This window comes from Triturus cristatus, chromosome 3_1 (genome assembly GCF_964204655.1).
Source record: "Triturus cristatus chromosome 3_1, aTriCri1.1, whole genome shotgun sequence".
In the NCBI taxonomy this organism is placed as follows: domain Eukaryota; kingdom Metazoa; phylum Chordata; class Amphibia; order Caudata; family Salamandridae; genus Triturus; species Triturus cristatus.
Window position 1 is genome coordinate 168,784,440 of NC_140583.1, and position 25,187 is coordinate 168,809,626.

Genomic DNA, 25,187 nt, shown 5'->3' on the forward strand with positions numbered 1-25,187 from the left:
TATTGAGAGTAAATCAGTTGAGTTTAAGTACGCATGATTTGGGGTGGCACATAATAGCCTCAGAATGTTCCCCCTGATCAGAAAGTCATGGTTCCTTTTTTAAGATGTACTCAGGGTGGAGCAGTATGGAGTTTGTGGCAGGCTGCATAGTGCTGGTGCTCTGTGTTGACTGAAGTAGCCCTCTGTACTGCTGCGCAATTACGCTTTGACAATTGAGTTGAGTTTCCTCATTGAGTTGGAATAGCTCCAGCTCTCTTGGGTTTCCGTGTCTTACATTCTCGGCCTTTGATTTGCTTGTAGTTGGTCCTGTTGATGGCTGCTCCAGTGAGGGCTGCCAGCTGTGCCCTATAATATTGGATGCAGCCGGGCTTTGGGCTCTGAGTCCCGCGCTTTTGCTCAGCTGGCCTTTGCTGGCTGCCCGTTCATGTCCAGGTCCATTACATGTATTCTTAGCTGCCTCGGGCGCCTACTGACTTCTGGTACTGATCCTGTTTGGTACTCCTCCCTTGGTATGGCTGGGCAAGTCCAGGTTGGGGCGGTAGGTGTGTTGGGGGACCCAGTGACGGGTTCAGGATCAGAGTAATGTCTGTTTCTGTAAGGAGAGATCTTGCGTGGTTGCATGGGCCTGATGTCTGGGGCGATTGCGCACCTGATGCTTTCGAGAGGCGATGAGCCTCCTGCACTGGGTTGGTTATCAGATGATTTCGAATCCTTGTTTTATTGATTAAATCACAGGGTGCTGTCTCTGTTTTGGGCCCGTTGTTGGCTGAAGATGGTGTAAAAGGCTGTTTGGTTTGGGTAAGATTTCTGGTTGTTGCCTTTTCTTCTTTGCTTACGTGTTTGCTTGGCATTGGTCTTTGGATTGAGTGTTCCTGCTTTATCCGCTGCAGATGGTTCCTTGGGGATCCTTATTGGCCCATCGCTGTTTGGGGTGCCTGTACCCTCCAGCTGATGATTTTTGAGCAGTCCTAAGTTATTTGGGTTGTCGTACCATCCCTGCTCTGGGCCTGGTGCAGTGTTCTTGCCTGGGGGGAAGGGGGTGCAAATGTAAGCTGTTGATGCATTCCTCAAGTCCTTGTGCACGGTGTTTAGCATTGAGGGGAGAGTGGATAGTCTGTCCACGATATGGCCCGAGCCACAGCTTAATCGCACCTCAGGTTGGGTTCTCTTTACTAAACAGTTGAGAACCCCCAATTTCTCATTGATACCCGCAACGTACAGTGCCAGGGTTCAGTAGGAACAGCTGAATGTTCATCTTGTCGGAATGATATTGGAGCACTTCCACAGACAGTTGCATGGTATTCATGAGGGAGCCCCATGCTGTGCCAGGTTGTGCTTTGGTGTTCGTGTCCCCATTGGTCGTCTCCTTGGTGGCATTGCAGTGTCCAGCTGTGTTGTCCTGGGGTACCTTGAGAGTGGGTGCCCCATTTTGAAGATCTAGTGAGTAGGAGGCTAGCGTCCTCCCATTCTTGCATGTTCAGGTAGAGAGGGCCACCCTCCTCTCCTCTTGATGTGTTCGGTCACCTGGCCCACCTTATCCTTCTGGAAGTGGATCAGCGCAGGTGGTTGGCCTGGCTGCCACTGGAGTTGAGGCCTTGGCACTTAAAGACCAGGACACCGAGTCCAGGGTGACATTGCTATCATTTGATGATGGAATTGAAATAACTTCCAGCCGAGGTTATGGCTGATGATTATGCATGCTCTCTCACTATTCTAGGACCTTGTGAGTGTTTGGTTGTTGTAAGTTGCTCCTTGTGTGTGACTCCAGAGACCTCCTGCCTTTAATTTGGTTGGTAGCTTTGCAGGCCCCTCTATGCTGATGTAAGTGCTGGGGTTACTGAGGCTTGAGCCTCTTTTTGTTCTTGTGCTATTTAGTGTTCATCTGGATTTGAGGTTCCCGATTGCCGGATTAGAGATGGATTTTGTTCCATTATAATTGGTATGGGTGTCAAGAGTTGTATGAGAAAAAGAAAAGGCTGGGTGGGTTGATCCATTGTGACTATTTTTGAAACGGTTGTCATTGCCGATGATTGGTTGTCTGAGAGTGAGCGGGCTAGGTCTTCCTTGGGTTGAGTGTCCTCCTTTTGGGACTGTGTAAGATGTAAGGACAGCTGTGACTGTAGAGGTTGCAGGGGGGCTGCAGGCCTTTGGGGTGGCGTTGCTTGAGAAAAGAGCGGAACCTGCCTCTTTTAGAAAAAATAATTCATGTAGATTTTCAGTTGGGTTAAATATGCTAGTTGTTTCCGACCGGCCCCCTCACTGCTTCGTGTATCTGTGTCCTTCGATTCTTGCTCAGTTGCGATTAATGAAGCTTGGGTGCTGGTTTGCATGGTGGGGCATGGCTTTCGTTACTTCCCTTTTTTCCCCACCGGCCAAGGGGGAATGGCCACCCTGGTACTCCCTGACCTCAATTGATATCCGGTGGCTTCGCTGTGCTATGCTCTATGCTCCATGCACACTGTTTAGTGCCCTGGTTAGCACAACATCCTCGTGCCCTAGGCCAGTGCTTCCTGTTGCTTCTTCGCACCACTAGGTGTGGTAGGTATGCTTCTGCACTATGCAGTGATGGCTGACCTTCCTAGGTGTACCAGTTATCTCAACAGGTACTGAGCAGGGACTCTGTAAGTTCACTTAGATCAGTGGATTTGGGTGGTTAAATGGATCTAGGCTGCTGGTCCTAGGTGGCCTGTCGCCTCACCCTACCCAGGCTGCAGCTGAGTGGTAGGGAAGTGCCAGCACACCCCGTCCATGTGCCTCTCCGTCTTCCCGGTCTCCCCCACCCGAGTACCAACCTCCAGCCTCCGGTTGACCCCCGTGATGTAGTTCGTCATCCATGGAGGTTGGGGCGGGTCAGGTTGGGCAGGCGGCTAGTGGTACAGCAGGTCCTCGGAACCTCGGGGTTCCTCGACGGTCTCTCCGTGCCTCGCTCGTGACCGCGTGTCATCAGACGCTCCAACAGTCCAATCAAAAGTATGGTAACTGTCTCCGTTTCCTTCCTCCAGCCATCGCTGTCTCTCAATGCTGGTACAGACAGGAAATGGGAGGAATACCACTAAATAACATGGTGAGAACTGAAATAGATGAGAACTGTAGCCCAATTTGAGCAACAGTGTTAGAAATTGAGTTTTTGACAGGGCCAGACTGGCCGTAGCAGGTACTGGGTGTTTTCCCGGTGGGCCGAAAGGGTGGGGGCCGTTTTTGGACCAGTGTGGGCAGTTTTTGTTACTGGGGGCTTGTTTTGCAGCAGTGCTGTAATATCGGCCCCATGTAAGAAAAGCACATCAGTAGTGGCCCCCCTCCACCAGTCGGACTTAATTGCCAGGGTTGGCTTCCATTCCCAGTCTGGCCCTGGTTTCTGGTTATCAGAGTATGCACCCAGTACAAGCAGGATCCACAAACCTAGTCAGGGTAAGCTAGATACAAACTAAAAGATAACCATCTCTTAGCTTGGCACTGAGCAATCAGTGTTATCTAAAGAGGCAATGGGTAAAGTATGTATGCAACACACACACATTAACACAATAAAAACACCACAAAAAGAATCCACACTGGTTTAAAAAAATAGATGATAATTTTTTCTGAACAAAATAAGACTTAAAATACTAAAATCCAATAAGTATAAGTCGAGATATGAATTTTAAAAGAATAAGTGTATACGTTGCACTATAATGGTTACTTAAGGTCCCACTGGACAGAGGCAAAGTCCTCAGTTCAGGCTGACCACCATGAAGCGCAGGCCCATTAAACAGAATGCCTTGATCCTGGTCGCAAGATGCGGGGTGCAGTCGAGCGAAGAGTCGATGTCGGGCCCACAGTCAATGTGATGCGTTGATTTTCTTCACACAGTGATAGCGATGAGTCTACATCCTTTGAGCGAAGTGGCAATTATGAGTGTGATGGTTCTGAAGCTGATGTGCTGTGTTAATCCAAACTGGAGGTACGATGAGTCGATCTTCTCCAGGCAGTGGTGGCGATTACGTTGATTCTGTAGCAATGGTTCCGGTCGCGATGTGGTGTGTCAGAGTGTGATGCACCAATTTCTACAGATGCAACAGGGTTGAGGCACCGGTTCTGCTACATGCAGGCTGGAGATGCGTTGATTTTGGTGATACAAATATCTGGGTCCACTTTCAGTGAACCAGACACAGGAGCAGGGGTCAATGAGTAAGTGCCTTCTGTGAATACCAAAATGAGTAAGTGCCTTCTGTGAATACCAAAATGGTAGTAAGTTTAGGATTTTGTCTTAAGTTAGTTCTGTGAATTGGGCCCTTTGATATCCCTGAGTCTCAAGCAGTAGGAGGCCAGCCAATATATACCTTTATTCTATCTCTTCAGTATTGAAACCGAAAAAATAGATTACTGAGTGCAGTTTTAAATTTATTAAAAACATCAAACGTTATACTGTACTTGTACATAAAAACAACGTGGATACAGTTTTAGAATCAAATTAATGTTATCCTTAATTACTTCTGTTTTTTAACACTAAATTAGCTGTGCATGCTTTGGGGAGTCAATGAAATAGTTGTGCCAAGATACATGAAGATGAATTTCATGACTCTTTAAACTGTTTAAGAATCCATGGAGGATAAAAACAAAACTTACTTTCTAATGTATGAGTAAAGTGTTTTTTTATAATGCAGACATGGCTTCGGGGAGTAGCTTTACACTGAATAAAAGAATTCTGATGTGCATAAGCCAGTAATAACCCAGTGGTGGGGTTAGCAATGAACAACAGAATCACTGTTATTTTGTCTCTTAGGGCCTTTACTTTTGTCTGCAAGATGGAGAAGAGCACAAAGTCAGAAAAGTATTGATCCAGAGCAGTAAGAAAAGTTGCATGTAAGAATTTCAGTTCAACTGCCCTGGTTTGAACTGATAAGTCTTCTTTTATGGCTGCAATTGAAGTTTTCTAATCATTAGTTACTGAGAAGTGCGTTTTCCTCTGGCCAGATAGTTCTGTAAATGGGTACATCTTTTCATCTCTGTCAGTAAAATATACTTTTGCTGTACCTCTTAGTCCGGCTGGTTCGTACAAAGGAATGTTGATTTAATAACCAGGAGATATTTTCATTGTGTTCTCTGTCATGCAACCCATGTAGGGATAGCACTCTATTTAAAAACGCATGTAGGGAAAAGCTATTTGATGCTTTTATGCTGCTTCATGAAGGCCATTGCCCATATATGTCAAACCTCCTGCCACCTGAGGGCTTTGTGTTAGATCTGAGATCCAATTTACAGCTTATCTAGGAGCTGTTCGGCTCCTGGATGACAGTTGGAAGCTCAGACAAAATGGGCTTCCAGAAGCTTTAGACAGGTTAAAAACACCTTTTGTGAAAGATTTGTTACTAAACCAACTTTACGCAAAAATTGAAGTTTTTATCTGGTTTCTAGGTAGAGATGGCATTATTTATTTTTAAGAATAACTCACAATGATTTCTTATTGAAGAGCTAACACTGCTAGAATTAAAATTGCTTTTCAGCCTTTTCACTGTAAGGACATGTTTAACAATAAACTTGCACATGCCCTGCTTTTAAATACTATTCACCCTGCTTTACGGTCATTGTTGAACTTGGACTTTTTTTGCAGGGTTAGCTTCAAGCTTTTTGCATTCACATCCTGTTTTATGAAGCCGTTTTTGTTGGCTTTTAGGACTCTGCACACTTTACACCTGCTAATCAGTGCTAAAGTGATTGCGTCCTCTCCTTTAAACATGGTAGAATAGGCTTACATTCCATTATAATAATTAACTTACTTTTAAGTCCTTTGAAAAGTGTTATTACATGTGCCCAGTGCCTGCAAATCAATTGCTAGTAGTCGGCCTGCAGGACTTGTGGTGCCACCCACTTAAGTAGCCCTTTAAACATGTCTCAGGTCTGCCATTGCAGTCTGAGAGTGCAGTTTTAAGCTCCCATTTCGCCCTGGCAAATACATTTTGCCAGGCCCAAATCATCTTTTTAATACATATAAGTAACCCCTACAGTAGGCTGTAAACAGTCCACAGGGCAGTCTAGAGTCCATATGTATTTAAAAAGTAGGACATGTCATTTTAAATTGTACATGTTCTGGTAGGCCTCCCCCATACAATACCATTGGAGTTACCTTATTATATTTAACAAGCTGAAACTTCCAATTGGGAACAGTAGACAGATTGAGTTGATGCCCACAGAATTGTAATAAAAAGCCCTTTTTAATGGTGAAGTCCGATTTGATGGGCTTCCCGAGGCGACGCCCCTTTGCGGCGACACAGACCATTCCAAGATGGCTGTGACGCTCGCACCTACAGGAAGCAGCACAGGCGGTGTAGTCTCTATGCCTCATGGCGGTGAGACCCCCACCCATCGAGGCCTGAAAAGAAGCCGCGAGCCCAGAAGCAGGACACGTGTTTCTGGATATTGATCCGGCAGGTTACCAACCTCTGGTATTCACTTACTATACATTCACTTGGGCCCATAAACACACTCATTCATGAAACTCAACGATACACTGTTTTGTGCAAACAATTAGATTACATACACACAAACAAAAAAAATGTTACTCATAAATTGTGCATTCCCATACTGGATAATAATCAAAATAGTGCATAGAAACAATTTAAATAAAAATAACTGTGTACATTTAAACATTACAACAGTCGAAATTTCTAAACAGTGAGCTCTCTCAATACACTTTATTTAGTCCGTTTTTTAGAGAGATGCTAGCCATGGGGAATGGGCTTAGAGACTGGTTGGGTTGGATTGAGTGTTCCTTGTCCCTCTGCAGAATCTATGCTCAATCTTTTGTCCCTCAAGATAAAAAAGAGAAAAAAGTGCCGACACGTTTCAAATCCCAGTTTTATTCGTGGGATTATCTTCAGGGCATTGACACGGTGTAATCTGAAATTAACAGACATAAATAAAAATAAATCAGAGATTTAAGCCCTTTCTCTATATCACCTAGATATTTTGTAATAGTTATATTGTAATACCTGTCTTACTTGGTGAAGATTCTTTCTGGCGGGGATTGTTAAATGCTTTCCTGTCCAATCTATCACAAATCGTATCCGGTTTAAATGAAGGGAACCTGCAGTAGTGAAAGAATCGCCATAAGCAGAGTGTTTGTTTGCAAATGCAGACTTTTATGTAAATGCTTAGCTTTCACTGCTACATTGTATCCGTTTTTTGTTCAGAGCACTGAAGGCAATTTGTATGAAATCAGAAAGATGGCATCTTCTTGTCCTAACCATTTGAAGCCTGCAGCCTGATCCTGGGTAGCTGGCAGTTGACTTTCTGTATTGCTCCCAGATAGTTAGACCAAGGGAAGGTGTTGGTAGGATAGGCCACTGTGAGTTAACAAGCTTGAGGAGCTGTCACTTGCCACACTTCACTCCACAAAGGGTCACCCTTAGCACTCTCACAAAGGGGTATCCACTACTCAGTTGTGACACCAGACAATCTGGAGCCACCAGGACAGGGAGGAAGGGAATGCCTGACACCTCAGGGGAATGGAAACCTCCAGACGTTTCCTCTACTGGACCTCAGACCCCAACTCTTTAGTACACTTCTGGACCTGCGGAAGACTCTGTTATGAGGAATGGCTGCTGCACTGCTGCAAAGATAGAAACTCTACTGGACTGCTTCCCCAAAGGACTGCTTGCCATGCTGTGTTGAACTTCTTCCCTTCTGCCAGGTTGAGAAGGACTGGACCTGCAACCTATACCCAGGACCACCAGGACCCAAGACTCTTGTTTACTAGCACCTGGACTTAGCAACTGTGAGTCCTGCCCTGTGAACTGGTGCCCTCCCACCATAAGTATTGGGCCTGAAGATGCTCTGCCCTCCAATCTGTGGATCTAGCAAAATGCAACATCTCCTCTGCTGCACAGTGCAACCCCAATCAGAACCGACATAATGCCTTTGCTGCATGGACCTGTCTCTGCCTCAGGACTTTGCCCTGCAGCTTCAAAGCTCCTTGGTACCGACATATTGTCTCTGTTAAGCAATGCATCTTCAACGCAGGACTACGCAATGCTCCACAACCAGGATTTAAGGTACTCTTTTTCAGTGGATATAAGTTGGTCCCTGTAACCATCCTGCACTCCATCACGGTCGATCTGCACCTGTGACTTTATCCTTGTCAAGCGCGACCAGATATTCATAGTTGGCGCTTTGTGATTTTTGGCACTATTTTCACTGAAATCTTTAAATTACATATCTCTGGTTCTACTAGAAAGGGGTGGGAGCACACTGATTCACCTCCCAGCGCAGTTTGCCCCTTAGCATTATGGTAAATGCAGTTCATGGTACATGCTTACTTGAATATTTACTGGAGTATTTCACCAAAGTTGGTGCAGGTTAGTGCTGTAAATCTCTAGACACGTGTTTCTGGATATCATCCGTCATCAGTAGAGATAAAAACTAATTTAATCTGGGGTGCTAAGCAGGCTGCCACAATCCTTTCAGGTCTCAGTACCTCTCACAGGCACACAGGTGCATCTCCACAAGCTCGCAAGCTCAATGGCTCAAGGGATCCTTTTCAAACAGAAAGGGGTGGAAGCACACTGCTTCACATCCCAGCGCAGTTCACCCCTTAGCATTATGGTAAATGCAGTTCATGGTACATGCTTACATGAATATTTACTGGAGTATTCTCCCAAAGTTGGTGCAGGTTAGTGCTGTAAATCTCCGGAATTGTGTTTCTGGATATTATCCATCACAGGTAGAGATAAAATTGAATTTAATCTGGGGTGGCTGAGAAGGCTGCAACAATCCTTTCAGGTCTCAGTACCTCTCACAGGCGCTCAGGTGCATCTCCAGAAGCTCGTCAGCTCAATGGCTCAAGGGAACCTTTTCATACAGAAAGGGGTGGGACCACACTGCTTCACCTCCCAGCGCCGTTCGCCCCTTAGCATTATGGTAAGAGCAGTTCATAGTACATACCTCCTTGAATATTTACTGCAGTGTTCCACCAAAGCTGGTGCAGGTTAGTGCTGTAAATCTCAAGACAAGTGTTTCTGGATATCATCCGTCATCAGTAGAGATAAAATCAAAATTAATCTGGGGTTGCTGAGCAGGCTGCCACAATCCTTTCTGGTCTCAGTACCTCTCACAGGGGCACAGGTGTATCTCCACAAGCTAGTCAGCTCAATGGCTCAAGGGAGCCTTTTCAAACACAAAGGGGAGGGAGCACACTGCTTCACCTCCCAGCGCAGTTTGCCCCTTAGCATTATGGTAAGAGCAGTTCATGGTACATACTTCCTTGAATATTTATTGGAGTGTTCCACCAACATTGGTGCAGGTGAGTGCTGTAAATCTCTTGACACATGTTTCTGGATATTGATCCAGCAGGTTACCAACCTCTGGTATTCACTTACTATACATTCACTTGGGCCCATAAACACACTCATTCATGTCGGCTAGTAAATACCTCTGGGGTCAGTTTATTGTGCTAATACCTGTAAGATGTATTGTATCTGATTATAGCTTACCAAACCTCTTGATCCAATGTATGTTCCTCTGGTCAATGGACCATTTAGCTAACTAAATAGATGAAAGATTACATATAATAAACATTTATTGAATAACCACAGACTCAGGAGAGTTTAAAATGTGTATCTAGTAAATTCATGTGAGCCAAGAACCATAATACAGTTAGAACACCATCTTTGACAAGGAGAGGAAGAAAAAATAATTCAATCAGAATAATTGTTAAACAAAATTATTACGATGACAGAACTGTGTAAGGAGGAAAAGAGGAGAACAGTACATTGACAATACTACACATTTTATTTACCTAGTATGGTGTGGAAACCAACCTTGGCCAAGTAATTGGGAGGAGTCCCCTGGGACAGATCAGGAGACCAAAGCTCAGGAAAGGATTCAGGACAGGATGGATGACCTCTATTAGATAAGGCGCATGCGCAGCAAACATCTCTGATGCTGTCTTCCTACTTGATTCTTCCGCGATGGTCTCTAATTATGTGCCTCCTCGATTCTTCCATGATATTCTCTAATTAGGAGCCTCCTCGATTCGTCCGCTATGTTCTCTAGTTAATTGGCTCAAAGGTTCTAAGTCTGGATTTGGATCTTCTTCAGTATTTTCTCAAATTTCGGACAGCATCTCAGTCTCTCAGCATTCTCCGTCTCTCTACTCTAACTAAACTACCTCTATTTATACCTTTCTAATGGCATGTACCACCCCTGAATGTTTCGAATTAAAAAAAATCTTAACTCTGATTGGACAAGGAAAGGGAGATGATCATCACACCATGCGAAGTTTAATACTTTTCTTTAAGCTCATTGTTCTATGTTCCATCCCCTTATTTACTTTCCCATGCTTTATTTCCCACCCATATCCACAAGTTAATCAATACAATTTATACCGTTTTATTAAAATGTCTTCCGTTTTCAGGACATCATGCTTGTTCTCAAGACATGATACTATTCTTCTTTTGGAAGACATTCAAGGCTTTGCATCGTGGCTCTTTGGTTGTTTCAACTACGCATGTGAATTGGTCACATGATGCGCGAGTTTCAGTCCTGCACGGAGGCCCAAATACGAACTAATAGAGAGGTCAAACAAAGAGAGTATTAAAATGAAAAATAAATGATTTCACTGTATACCACTTATCTCTACTCTATTCCCATTTACTCATATAAATCTTACGCATTAGCATTTTAGTAAACTTACATGGTTTGGTTTTAGCAAGACATGCGCATTATCATGTGAGTTTCAAGAAGCCATTTTAAAGGCAACTGCGCAGCTGCAAAGATTTCCCTCCAAGCGATAGTACGTCATACTGCGTGATGCAGTAAATGCATGCGCAATGCAGAATCCCATGTTTAGCAGCCATTTTAGAGACACACAGGTTACTTGTTAGTAATACACATCGGCAAGCTTCCCCTAGATTCTGTGCACGGATTTTCTGATGCATTAATAGTATTTACGAACACAATTATTATGGTATTACAAGTTATTTGAGAGGATTGCTTCAGAGAAGTCTCTTTTATACGAGTCCTTGCTCCATCAATCCCCTCTCTGATGGAATTTTATGCCATCGCTAAATTTCCATCACTAAATCAGTTGCCAACTTTAGCACATCTCAATTTCTTCTTCAACCTTCTCATTGCCTTTCTTTTCATTTCTGTACTGTAGACCCTTCATTCTTTTATATATATTTCCTTTCAATTCTTCAAGTTGTATCTCTTCGTACTTTCTTTACTTACTCTTCTCATTTTGACCCTGTCACCAGGCAGGTCGCTCCCCCCATCCGCTACGCAGCCGCCTGTATGTTGACCCCCATTTGCCGCTTTTGCCGCCTGACTGCTCGCTCCCTTTTTTATTCTGTACCCCTGCGCTTGGCTTTCTGTGCCAATTTGTTTTTTTCAATCTGTGCCCCTGTGTTTTGCTTTCTATACCCCTGTGCTCTGTTGTCCCTCTCCCGCCGTCTTTTCCCGCAGTTTTTTCCCTGGGTTTACCCCCGCCGCTGATCCCCTGCGGCCCGCCCCCTTCACTCCCATTGGCCGCCCCGCTCCCATTTCCCAGCTTCTCCTCCTTCACTCTGCCCTCATATGGAGGCCGCGAAGTGGCCGCGCAGTGGGCGCGCGCAGTGGGCGCGCCGCTGGTGCGCCAAAGGCGCGCCTAAGGCAAGCCGTCTGCGCCCGTCCGCGCCTAGACCGCACCCAGCGCCAGAACCCCTGGACTCCACACCCCTCGCAATGCCACACTGCACTACGACGCAAGCACCCTCCATGCACTCAACACCAGACGAGACCACCCCTGCTACCGGGCCACCCCGAAACGCACCCAGGGGCCTTTCACCTGCCGGAACTACAGATTCACCAGCATCAAACCCTCCAGACCACCAGCCAGAGAACCCAACCACCTCCGCTGCATCCTCCTCAACACCCGCTCTGCTCACAAGCACGCCATCGAACTCTGGGACCTCCTAGACTCCACCGCCCCGATGTCGCCTTCCTGACTGAGACCTGGCTGAACGCCACCTCAGCAAAAGACATCGCCATAGCCATCCCAGAGGGCTACAAGATCTCCCGCAGAGACCGCACCAACGGAGTGGGAGGAGGAATCGCCATCATCCACGAAGACTCCATCAAAATCTCAACGAACACCAATGACACCCTCACCACCGCCGAGCACATGCACTTCCAGATCCACACCGACCCCAACACCACCCTCAGAGGAACTCTCATCTACAGACCTCCCGGACCTCGCCCACAGTTCAGTGACACCATCGCCGACCTCATCAGCACCCACGCCCTCGCTTCCACAGACTACATCCTCCTCGGGGACCTGAACTTCCACCTCGAGAACAACAACGACGCCAACTCCACCGCCCTGATCGCCAACCTCGCCAACCTCGGACTCAAACAGCTCGTAACTAGGGGTGGGCGGAATTTGCGGAATTAACCTCCGCAAATTATCGCGAGATTGCAGAAAATCTCCGCAAACACGCCGGAAATATCGCGAAGATGCGGAAGTTTTTTGCCGCCTGTTCGCGGTATTTTTTGCGTGTTCGCGGGTCGCCAACTTACCCATGCGGTCGCTCATGGGCGCGGCCATCTTGTTTTCACTTGTCCCGCCCTCTGGCGTTGTTTACTTCCTGTTCCGGGTCGCGCAATGCATGTTCGCGGTCGATATTTCCTGTTCGCGATCGCTTTTACTTGATCGCGTTGCTTTTTGCTTGCTCAGGGAGAAAATATCGCGCGAACTTGCCCACGTGGTCGCAACGGGCGCGGCCATCTTGTTTTCCACTCTATTGCATGGTTCTGGGGCCTGATTTTCAATCCTCCCTAAATCTTTTCAATCCTTTGTTTATAGCCACTTTTTTCGGATCTTTATTACTTATTATTTCTCTAACTATTTTCCTGCCTCTATATTTTTGTTTTTTGTGTACCTTTTTTTTTGTTTTTTAGCTACTTTTTCTCTTTGTATTGCCTGCTATTTATTTCCTTTACTCCTTTATTTATTTTACCTTTTCTTTCCCGCCCCGTCCCCAGAACCATGTCCAAGGGCAGGGCTGTTCGCCGGCGCAGCCAGAGCCGCGACCGCCTTCCTTGCGGAAGGCGGCGCCCACAAGGGGTGCATGCACGGGCCTTATTTGGGGAGGCGGAGTTGGCTGCACTAATTTTCTTTGTGCAGCGCCACCTCCCCTCAACCCTGGCAGCAGGTGGCAGGCCTGGGTCCGGGTACGGCCTCCGGGAGCGTCGGCAGCGGTGGGGGAAGGTGCGCCGGGCAGTGTCTCGCATCTCTGGGGTCCGGCGCACCCAGGCACAGCTGACGCACCGGTGGTCCGACATCCTGGACCGTGAGCAGGACCTGCTGGACCTGCTAGGAGTGGAGGTCCCGGGGCTTGGTGAGTACCTATTTAATTATTACAACTTTGTGTCTGTTCTTCTGCTCTATGTTATATATTGCGAATATCTTTTTTTCCTTCCAACCAGATAGAATGTTGCTGCTTGCAATACATTCCAGGTTAATAATGTTTAAAAGTCTTCTGTGATTATGACACAGGTGCTCTTCTGCGCTACTACTAATCTTACTTGTTTGCAGCTTTGCGTTTGCGCTTGCTTAGCGTGATTCTTTACGAGTTTATTTTAGAGAAATTAAGTTACGTAATGCTACAGTGACTCATGTCCACTCCTTACTTTGTCCTGTCACTAATAGATAGGGGCGGATTGATACATAGGTTTAGGTACTTTGTATGAGCTTCTAATTGGTTAGTGGTATGCGTGATGCCCCCTCACTCAGTTACGTGACGTGCTGCTAGTACGCCAGTCTTTAGAACCTTTCTAGTTTGTTCAATGAGTGGAGGTAGGCTTTGCAGTTACTTAGCAGTAGCAGATGAGCATCAATCAAACCAAAATTGTGTATATACAAAAAATGTAGTCATGTTAATGTGTCCTCCATGATTGGATCATACACATTGTTGAGGAATACAGTCGAAATGCATACTTAATGTACAATTGGCATGCCTGGAATAGGTGGGCTAGGTTGGGTGGTAGGTTGTACTAATACTTAGGCTTACTTGTAACTTAGTTTTCTGGAATCAGAATGGAAGAATGGATTACTGTTGATAAATAGTAACTTAAGTAGTCGAACTGCGAATCCCCCGATATTACATGTTGACCAGATGAGATCGGTCAATGTAGTTATTGCAATTGTTTACATTAGTGTTTTTTGACCGTTGTTGAAAAAAATTGTATTTGCTTAAGTTGACACCATCCATCAATGTTTGTCTTTCTTATATCTTTCCTGTTCATCAGCACCCAGGGGCAGACGGGCAGGGACTGGGCAGTCGGCGGGACAGGAACACCACGAGGAGGACACCGCTGAGGGCTCCTCTGCTGGCCCCAGTAAGTCTTCTTGTTTTTAATAATATTTCTTATTCCATAACTTTTACTGCCCCATTTCTCCCGAACTATAGTGTGTTTCCAAATGCTATTTTTTACCACCAATTATCCTTCGATCTGTACGGTTTCAAAAAGCTTATCCCTGCCTCCGCTATGATGACTGAGTACTACTACCATACTATCAGTCTGTCTGTCTGTACTGTAGTAGCTAGTCTTGCCAGTGCCACTCTTTGTGAAAGGTTGTAATATAAAACTCATATTCACCAGTAGCTCGTACAATCCGTTGGGTCGTTGTCTTGTACTACTTTTTACTCTTGTTGATGTTTAGGCTTTGAAAATTCACAGCAACAGCCCTACCAGATTTCTTAATATTTTGATATGATACCCTATAGGACATACAACTGTTGTAGGGATCTTGCACATACATTTGCACCAGAAAATAGGATGTTGGTGATGGTAGGTTGGACCTTCCTTGCACACCTCAATCAGAAATTCCGCACCCACCACAATTCCACTGCTTGACTATAGTACTGTCTTGTCATACCTATTAGGTCTCGGAACCCTCCCCCCAAGACAACCAACAAGTAGACAACCCAGAACATTAACACACCCAACCTCTGTCGTGGAAGCAATTCACATGCACACCCTTACTTTAATTTGCTCAATCGTGTAAGTTAGTCCACTCCACACCAAATACCACAAAGTCTATGTAAGTTTAAAATTTTTATTTCAATTTGAGAAGGTCTGTACACTGTTATCTTAGCAGCACCAACCGGCAAATCAATAACATTAAAACAAAATACATTGTTACACTAATACAGTTGGGAATTAAATCATGATAACTGAAGTGGTGGAAGGCAGCACCACCATCCCATAGCAATTTAGTTTATATACATTTATAAATGAAGATGTGAGTGAAGGGACCCCTCACCTCAGAAGAACCTAGTACTGGTAGTTGGTGCATCGTTCAGAAGCTCTGGTTCGTAGAAGCGAATCTTGCGTCTGTAATGCGAAAAAAGGAAATGGTGTGCGTTAGTATATTGCAACTTGCAAGCATTTCTCAGCCGTGCCAAAAAGTGTAGCATCTATGGATAAGCAATATGGACTAACAGTAACAGTAGTACACCAGTTCTTCCTAAAAAAGTGGCTTGTTAATGTTTGTTGACCGCCTGTACGCAGCGCGTAGACTAGACAGTAGCAGTGTGAGGCAGGTCATGTGGGCTCAAAGGTGTCTTAAGAAGCTGCAAGGTAAAGGTAACGTCACATGTGCATGGCTAGGGCTAATCAAGCAAATGCTACAATGATCATATAACTTAGTGTCTACTCTACTACTACCTGATTTGTACTAGTGATTTATGTTAGTATTAACTCATTTTTCAACCTTGCTACTGATCAATAGGGGGGAGGTGTATATGTTGCCTAATAAATGTGTAATGTTTTCTAGGCGCACTACCGACCACCATTGCTGGGGCCAGCGAAGGCGACGCAGAGGGCGAGGATGCGGCAGTTGCAGATAGCAACGGAGGGGGAGTGGCAGCACCAGTGGCAGGCGGTGGTAAGTTAGATTCATAATCTTTAACTATTGTTGAACTTGACAGCACACTCACTGCAAAGGTGTACTGTATGTATATGTATACTGTAAAGTTGTGAATTAGGGCCCCATTAGGATGGTGGGCGTATTGCCCCCGCCGGGCTGGCTGGAATTCACTGCCGTCACAGCAGGGGCAAACCTCCCGCCATCCCTGTAGAAAATATTCAGACATGTCTAGGCGGAAAAGGGTTCAATATGGCGGTGGTGTCTCTCTCACCACACCGGCAGCCATATAATCTGCATTTTGGAATGCCTTTGCGTGGCGGCATTACCGTCCGCCACGGAAAGGCATGCACACATTGCAGAGTATGCTTGGGGGCCCCCATGGAGGGTACCTACCGATGCTATGGTACCCCCCGACTTTCAAAGCAAAACGTGACAGGCTCCGTGCGAGGCCCGTCATGTTGTGCTTGGAAAAGCAGCACAACATTTTAGCATTGCTTTCAGCGTCACTGTGCCGGGCGCATCATCCTAATTAATTGTCCCCACGGGACCCCCACCCTTTTTAGCAGTCGGATGGCGGGCGGACAAAGTCCGCCCGCTATCCGATGTCGTAAGTAAGTATGAGTTCTTGGGGACGTTTGAAGAGTGAACTAGAAGACTAGAATTCCCTTTAATTGGTATAGGACTAGGAGCCAGAGTATTGAGTAACCAATGGCCTCATCTATCTGATTTCAACTCCGCTTTGAAAGTTTTATGGAGAAGAGCACCTGGTGCACTGTTCAACTAAAAAGTGTAAGACAGGTGGAAGGAAGAAGGACGGGCGACATTTAAAATGTTATGTACTACTGTGCTTTATTTTATAGTGCTACTCTACCATGCCACTATGTGTATAAATAATTACCTTGTCCTACTGTTTTATTAAGACTATATTTTACAATTGTCTTGTTTTTTTCTTTTTGATACACAGCTACTCCGAAAATCAACCGGAAGGAGTTGGCCGCCAAGGCACGGCGCCGGAAGCTGGAGGCAATCCAGCAGGAATACCGGCGGCTGGTGGTCCTAGCCGAGGAGGAGGAGGAGAGTGCAGCAGCAATTGAAGCCTCCTCCAGTGCCCCGGGCCCCAGCCACCGCCCTCCAGCGGTACGGCGCCACCGTCTGGCGGCTGCCCGCCGCCACCGTGCCATCTCCGGTGCCCCCCCCCACTGTGGTTGCAACTGCCGCGGCCTTAGACGCCGCGTCGCCCATTTAGAGGACCAGATTCGTGTCCTCCTCCAGTCCCGCCCCACCAGTTAGTCCCTGTCACTGCCCCTTTTTTAATTCCTGTTTGTTTCCTCACTCGTTTGGGCGTTCTCTATTTCTATGGACAGTCGTTGGGGTTAGGGAGGGGGGTGGGTCAGCTTTTGTGGGTTTAGTTTATTTGTTAGGGTCAATTAAATATATTTTTCTATGTTACATGCAATGTTGTTAATGTTTTGTAGGTGGGGTAACTGTTTTACATCACACTGTTTCTTTGCTGGTGCATGGCCGCCCATAGCGTGTGTTTGATTTCAATAATTTGCTGACTGTATAAGACACAAACAGATAGATGCGACACACCTCACTCATTGACTGGTCCTACTATGCATTCTTTGGAGTGGTGTTTGAAACTGACATCATTGACAACATGTCCATTATTGATTCTGCCTCCCCCAAACTTCTCTCTTACCGGTGCTTGATGTTTATGTCCAACTGTGGCACAGCACTGGCTGCATGGTGAAGATGGTTTCCTTTTTCATACATGCCATGATTGGGGTGGTGGTGGTAGTATAGTAGTAGTATACACTGGCAGGGTAGCAGCATTTCCAAAAAAAGAAAAGGAGATAGTCAATCGCCTTTGAGAGACTGTTAGAGGAGTAGTTGAATGAAGTACATCACAGAATTTACCGAGCAACAATTATATGCTCAAATATTTGACAAAAAAAATGAATGCTGGATATTATGAGGATAGCCTACTAGACAGAGTTACAAACTATAGTTTTGTCGACTTGGCTATGCCTACAGTCTAACAGTTAGTGCTGTATATGAGGAATGACAACAAACAAATCAAATCAATGCCGGCAATTCATGCTGAGGTATATGTTCCTTTGTTAAATAAAATAACCTGTGAAATATCCTACTCATGGGTGGGCAAGCAGAAGAAGATCATCGCTCTGCATTGAAATTGAAGTAGTGTTGCTTTCACCACATCCGCCCCAGCAAGTGTGTGATTAAGTATTGGTGTACATTTAATTTAGTTACACCTCGACAATAAGTCACACAGCCCGGGGGAAGAGGGTTAGGGTCCGTTGATTGGATGGGAAGGGGGATTTTGGGAAAGGTTTGACATAGAAAAACAGTATGCATACATAGACAAACAAACGACAATCATTGAAGACTACCATACCATATCCATTCCATATGTTAAGGTATAAAAAAGGAAATGCATGCATGATGAGACCCGGATTACATACACTTCTATTTCTTGTTCTGTTCCGGCCTTAAAACTTTAACAGATAGCAAATAGAAATTTTAAATATTGGTAGTGAAGAATCGTAAACACAGAGCAAACGTAATGATGATTGATAATAACAACTCCAAGAACACACTGTTGTAAAGAATGTATACAAGATATTAATCAAATTATTTAAAAGAAGTGAAAAGTGGATACTGTTACTGTGTTATCCTGGTCAAAAATGTGGACTGGTTTTTTGCATCTCGGCATTCCTCTTGCTCCTCTCGTCCATCAATCTTGGGTGTGTCGCCTCACCACTCGCCACTGCCCGGCTGGAATAAAAAGGTGATTGATTGGTAAGGTAATTAATATGCATTGTAATGTTTTACAAAGTTTTGGACAAGGCCCGGCCTGTAATTTTAGATTGAAAACCAAAGGGGATATTCAGAAAGAAAGTGAAAACAAATGCACAAGTGATGGTGTAGTGCAACAAGAACACTTTCCGAGGTGGCATGTATGCATATGCATCATCTCTACTGTAGTCTGTTTCCAGCATAGACCTTCAACAGTAACAGGAGAGATCAGGCCCACAGTGCTTACCATTAGCACATCCTACGTTAACACTTTAGAGTCCTTTTTTTTTTTCTCTCAAAGAGTTGGACAAACGCAAAGCACATTATCCATTCCAGACATAGCATTTTACAGTTAAAGTTAGTAAAATCAATGCACTGCAGTCATCCCACCGCTACACTCTATTCAACTTCTACACAGACATTTGGGTGTGCTGTGGTTGTGGTTCACGTGTTTACCTTTAGGCTTTTCCGTTTTATGCCACTCATGAAACATCCTCCTGACTTCATCATCAGCTCTGATACTTCTACTGACTGAAGATCGGCCTGCAGTACAAGTGTAATTTTTAGAACACAACAAGAGTAGAAATATAAATATTACTGACTTGAGTCATTCTTTATTGTGTACAGAAAGATAGATTAACACTAGTACACTTTGACATCATTCACTTTGTGCACAACAAACAACGCAAACACAAAGATCAATAGCTCAGAGTCAGGTGTCCAATGCATGCCATTAATTATCATCATTTATTACCTGTTACTTCTCATCTTAAGTTAACGGGCCGTCTCTTTCGCCATCATCATGACGGACGGTGCTGTTTAAGCCACAGTCATTTGCATTGCGCAGCAGATTGAGTGAGTCCCCTTCCTGTATTGAATTAAAAGCAATGTATCACCAAGATGCAGGAGAAGTACACATTTCTTGTTTGCCAGAAGAGGAAAATTAGTAATTACTAGTGTGTTCTGTAGAAAGTTGATTAGTGGCAGTGCACAATTACATCAATTCATGCGAAACACACCACAAAATCTACATCATTCAGTCTGCTATTCTGCGGCCAATGCATGGCATCAATCATTACCTGTTGCATCTCATCTCGTTAACGCTGCAGGCCGTCTCTTTCGCCATCATCATGATGGACGGTGCTGTTAAGTCACAGTCATTTGCATTGCGCAGATTGAGTGAGTGCCCTTCCTGTATTGAATTAAAAGCAATGTATCACCAAGATGCAGGAGAGAAGTACACATTTCTTGTTTGCCAGAAGAGGAAAATTAGTAATTACTAGTGTGTTCTGTAGAAAGTTGATTAGTGGCAGTGCACAATTACATCAATTCATTCATGCGCAACACACACAACAAAATCTACATCACTCAGTCTGCTTTTCTGCGGACAATGCATGGCATCAATCATTACCTGTTGCATCTTATTTTCAGTTAATGGCCAGTCTCTCTCGGCTCTGAAGGAGGATAGCTATAGAAGTCATCAGATTCATGGTCCACTTGTTTTGGAAGGACGAGGAAAGTTTGAATTTGTTGTTACCATCATCCAATCATCATTCATGAGGGAAATGGAATTGACCAGGAGATGCAGTATGATCGAGCGGAGGAGCTGGATTCTGAGGACTGTAGTGTCAAATGGCAGACACCTGAAACTTGTATCTTAAATTAGAAGATTAGAAGACGGTGATAATGCATTGGTTGCGATTCACAAGTTTATAACCGGAACAACAGACACAAACAAAGGGGGAAAAAAGGGAGGAAGACAGTAAGTGCGAGCCTAATTGTCAGGGAAGTATAGCTCGTCCTCAAACTCTGGGGGATCGTCCAGTAGTAGGTAATCATCTGACACAATACTTCCGTCACCTGAGCCGCTGTCCTCATCTTCCTCTGTTGATTCATGCATTGTGTAATTCGGTGGTATGAAGTGCTGATTCATTTTGATCATTGTTAACCTCTCCACGTTTTTGGGAGATAGACTGGTCCTTCTCAAGGTTACAATGGAACCAGCAGCACTGAAAACACGTTCGGAAGAGACACTTGCGACAGGGCAAGCCAGATAGCTTATTGCCAGCCTGCTGAGCTGTGGCCATTCAGACCTTTTCCTATACCAATACTGCACTGGGTTTTGATCAACGTACACCTCTGTTGGGTCGTCCAGATAGGCCTGGACCATCCGCTCAATGTTCAGGGTTGCTGCTGGTAAGCTTTTGTGCTGTTTTTTCTGTGCATCAGCACTGTGCTTACGGCCCATCTTTACATACCAATCTGATAATGATTGTACTCGGCTGAATGATCCAGTTATTGTTTTTGTAGTCGATGGTGATGGTGAGTGTTGCGATTGTGAGCCAACCGCACTGCCCTCAGCCGACGAAGTTGCACTTGATTCTGCATGGCCTGCTTCAGTATCAGTACTTGTTGTGGGTTGATGTGGCGGGCTTTTAATTAGCAGCCCTTCGTTTTCAAACTTGATGGCTGCTTCAGCTATACAACTTTTGTAGCGGGCAACATCAGTGTCGGAAAAAGAAAGGAATAGTCCTAATTTTGCACGTGGATCCAGAATTGTGGCACAAATGTAATGGTCTTGTGACAAAATTTTATTTTGTATCCTTACATTTTCTGATAAGCGCCTGGATAAGCTCTCCACCAAGTCATGGGCTTGCCTTCTGTCCTCTACACCTTTGTAGGATTCAGACACATTATTCAGCTCATGCTCTAGCATTTGCAACAATGGGATCGCTTGGCCCATTGTACAGTCCTCCTTGCTGACTTCACGTGTGAAGACCTCAAAAGGAGACAGCATCTCAGTCAGGCATTGAATTAGGGTCCATTGCTCCCTCTGAAGGGTCATGCCTTTAACACTAGCATCACTGCTTCTGTACCAGACATAATCATTGAGTGACCTGTGCTGTTCGTACAGACGATCAAGCATGTAATACGTTGAGTTCCAACGTGTTGCCACCTCCTGGATGAGTGCCTTGACTGGCACCCTACGCTCACGTTGGAGGATCCTCAGCTGCTTCCGAGCTTTAAAAGAATGGCTGAAATGAGTGCATATTCTTCGGCAGATGGACAGTAAATTGCTTACTATGGGTTCTTTTTTCAGAAAGTCTTGCACTATAATGTTTATGCAGTGTGCCAAACACGGAACCCTGAAATAGGAACCAAGTTCCATGGCCTTAAGTACATTACTGCCATTGTCTGTGGCAACAAAACCAATACCAAGCCCTCTGGGCTGCAGCCATTCCAAAACCTTGGTGCGAAACTCTTCTAAAATGTTTTCAGCCGTATGAGATTTCTCCATGGCGAACATGGCTACAGTTGCATGTTTCCGAGTACCTTCAAAAATCGCAGCTGTGTCAACAACACCTCGTGCAGATAGTTGATCTTTAACCCCCACAAAAGAGATCCAGTGTGCAGTGATACACATGTAATCTGTGGCTTGGCAACTGGTCCACATGTCTGTTGTCAGGTGGATATTGTGCACAGCACTCTTCTGCAAAGCTTGTCCAACCAATTCCAGCACATCATGATGTAGTGCCGGAACAGCAATTCTTGCGAAATAGGACCGGCTTGGAACTTTCCATTTCGGGCAGATGGCAGACACAAATTCAAGGAAACCCACCCCTTCCACAAATGAAAAAGGAAGAAGGTCCAGCGCTAACATTTTAGCCAGCTTCGCATTGTACAATCGTGCCGTTGGGTGGTTGCGTTGGAACTGCCCCTCCAACCTAAACATGCTGTCAATGGTAGGCTGGCTTACTTTCCTTAGTGGTGCCATTAACCCACTAAGGCTCAACGACACAGATTGTCTCATTGAGGTACTCGCCGCCGGTCGCCTTGGTGTCTCACCCACACTCTGAGTATGGCTCTTACTGCGGTGCCACTCTGATGTTACTGAGGAGGATGTGGGCGTTACCACTGCAGTGACTGCACTACTGGAGACAGGGCTAGAAATGCCTCCCTGTTCTTCACCTGCCACCACAATAATATCGCTCCCTGATTCCTGACCAACTTCAAAGGGTTTAGTTTTCCTACTTTCTTTTAACTTAAGTAGGTGATCCTCCCACACAATAGTGTGGTGTATTCTGAGATGACTTGCTTGTCCTCCGGTACCATAGTTTGTACCAAGCTTACCACGCCGAACACCTTGCCGACAAATTGCGCATATAGCAATGTTCTCCTCCTTGGCGCTAACAGAAAAGAAGTCCCAAACTGGGGAGGAGAACTTTCTGGCACTGCTGGATGTGCCACTTTCAACACCAGATGAACTTGAGGGGGTCCTTGAAAATATGTGACCCTGTCCACCTACACTGTGACTTTTACTACCACTTCCTACTGAGGTGGTTGAGCTGGATGTAGGTCCCTGCCGGGCCTTGGAAAATATGGCAGCTGGAGGTAGTGGTGGTGTAACCTGTGTTGGTGAGATCCGTGCTGCATCCCACTCAGTAGCAGCCTTTCTGGATAGGGTTAGAATGTCGGTCTCCAATCCCTTTGGGGCGGGAGTAATGTGCGTGATGACTGGCTCGTCTTCATCAACATCATCACCCCCCTCTTCTACATCTACCTCCATAACTCTAAGTTTTTCTGGGACCTTCCTTTTCAGAAGCAATGTCTTGTGGCGTACTTCACTCTCAGACCGAGCTGGTGGGACCCAAGTGTCATCACGATCATCAGAAGCGGGGCTTGAAGAAGAAGATGATGGACTAAGCCTCCTTTTCCTTGCTGGTGGTCTGGAAGACAATAGATGTTCTGAAACAGTGGTTTGACTTCGCTCCGCTTTGTCTGCAGGAAGCTCGATTTCCTGAAATGCCCCTACGTCAGGAGCAACAACTACTATGGTGGGCTGTTGTGGCGGCTGCTGCTGTTCTGGTTGCGGCGGCTGCTGCTGCTGTTCTGGTTGCGGCGGCTGCTGCTGCTGGTCTGGTTGCGGCGGCTGCTGCTGCTGGTCTGGTTGCGGCGGCTGCTGCTGTTCTGGTTGCGCCGGCTGCTGCTGCTGTTCTGGTTGCGCCGGCTGATGCTGCTGTTCTGGTTGCGCCGGCTGCTGCTGCTGTTCTGGTTGCGCCGGCTGCTGCTGCTGTTCTGGTTGCGCCGGCTGCTGCTGCTGTTCTGGTTGCGCCGGCTGCTGCTGCTGTTCTGGTTGCGCCGGCTGCTGCTGCTGTTCTTGTTGCGCCGGCTGCACACTGATCTGCTGAGTTTGCGCCTGCGTTGAACTTGATTGTGTACTACTTTGCGGTAATGACATTTCTTCAACATCGCTGCCCGTTAGTAGACTGGCTACCTCTGCGACAGTAAAGCCCTTGGGCCTAGGTTGGTGGGGTTGCTGGACCGCTGTGCTGCTCCCAGCTTGGTTCCCGGACAACGCTTTGGTGCCAAAAAAAACCTTGGCCGGCACACCACCAGTCGTGGTTAATGGCACTTCCTTTTTCTGTTCCTTCTTCTCACCAGCAACTTTCTTGGTACTGGACCTGGTACCTTTCTTTGGGGCCATCTTATTCCGACGTCAGGCAGGAGGCAGATGCACAACAAGTTCTGGTCACACGTGGGCGTGATGCGCAGCAGGACTTCTGTCTGGCTGGCAGTACAACGGGTAGCCAGGTGATGCCGATGACACCTCCTACTCTGTCTTTTGTGCACCTAAAAGCAAAGAAGACAGGAGAAGAACATCAGTGAAATGTTGCATTTGTTTTTGTGGTTCAGTTACTTAGTACTGTACTAGTGCAAACAAAAGATAGTCTAGCCATTTATGAATTTTTTTTAACTAGAGCTATGTTATACTACTAGTACTGTGTACAGCCACACTACACTCTCAGGAAGGTGATGTCTAAAAATTCAACAGATCACATAGAAAACACTTGATCAATAAAGCTGTGGCTACCTGCTCTGGTAGCAGTGGATGAAAGCAGGCCTGCTGGCAGACAAGGCCAGGCAAGCTTGCAGGCCTAGGCCTCAAAATGGCCACCAGCCACATGGAGAGCCCCAACAACAACAGCAAGGCCACCCCAAAATACACACTTCCCCAACTCAATCCAATGCCATCCATGCCCAAAATGATGTCTAAAATCAACAGAACACACAGAAAACAGTAGATTACTAAAGCTGTGGCTACCTGCTCTGGTAGCAGTGGATGAAAGCAGGCCTGCTGGCAGACAAGGCCAGGCAAGCTTGCAGGCCTAGGCCTCAAAATGGCCACCAGCCACATGGCGCGCCCCAACAACATCAGCAAGGCCACCCCAAAATACACACTTCCCCAACTCAATCCAATGCCATCCATGCCCAAAATGATGTCTAAAATCAACAGAACACACAGAAAACAGTAGATTACTAAAGCTGTGGCTACCTGCTCTGGTAGCAGTGGATGAAAGCAGGCCTGCTGGCAGACAAGGCCAGGCAAGCTTGCAGGCCTAGGCCTCAAAATGGCCACCAGCCACATGGCGAGCCCCAACAACATCAGCAAGGCCACCCCAAAATACACACTTCCCCAACTCAA